General features: G+C 63.1%; 1 protein-coding gene across 1 annotated transcript in view; it reads left to right on the top strand.

Moving 5' to 3' along the window:
• The window catches only part of LOC104537352 (minor histocompatibility antigen H13-like), a gene marked incomplete at its 5' end in the record, with an annotated part of 3,841 nt that extends 3,390 nt beyond the window's left edge, over nt 1–451 (top strand). The window contains one exon of the mRNA XM_010180201.1: nt 182–451. The remainder of the gene's footprint in view (nt 1–181) is intronic.
• Nucleotides 452–707: the final 256 nt, after the last annotated feature.

The following is a 707-nucleotide window of genomic DNA, read 5'->3' on the forward strand; positions in this document are numbered from 1 at the left end:
CAGGCGGGGAGCTGGCTTGAGAACCTGGGGGGTAAACCCCATTTGGGGCATCCCTTCCATTGCTGGAGGTGTCTGAGGGTGGCTCCCCGCACGGGCTCTGCCCCAGGGGGCTTCCTGCAGGAGCCCACCCCCTCCTCAGCGCGGGTCCCTGTCCCCACTCACTCCTCCCTCTCATCCCCAGCTACGAGGAGAGCTCTACCCCCAAGGAGGTGCCGGGGACCCCCAAAGAAGAGACGACAGAAGCCTCCAAGAAGGAGAAGTGACCTTGCCCACGGGCCATGCCCGCTGCCACTGGGCTGGGACCCTTCCAGACCCCCTGCGAATGACAGACGACGAAACCAATTGTGCAAGAGCATCGTGTTGTGTGTGTGGGAGCAGCCGCCCAGGTGGGGTATCGATGTACGCCGCGCAGCCACCCCCCCGCCTGCTTATCTCCCCCGGGGGGTGCACGGCGGGCGGGCAGCAAACCACAGCCCGGTTTTTAAATTTTGTATTGTGCATTTGCTTTCTCTCATATTAAACCATGTGGAAGGAAGGCGGGATGGTCTGGCTGTGCCGGTAGCCCGGGCAACAGCCGCTGCTCTGGTTGTAGCCCCTCGGCCACTGCTCTGGTTGTAGCCCTGGCTCTCCAGCTGTAGCCCCAGCTCTCCTGTTGTAGCTCCTTGGTGCTGCTCCGGCTGTAGCCCTGGCTCCCCATTTGTAGCCCC

Source organism: Mesitornis unicolor, unplaced genomic scaffold (assembly GCF_000695765.1).
Source record: "Mesitornis unicolor isolate BGI_N332 unplaced genomic scaffold, ASM69576v1 scaffold36642, whole genome shotgun sequence".
NCBI lineage: Eukaryota > Metazoa > Chordata > Aves > Mesitornithiformes > Mesitornithidae > Mesitornis > Mesitornis unicolor.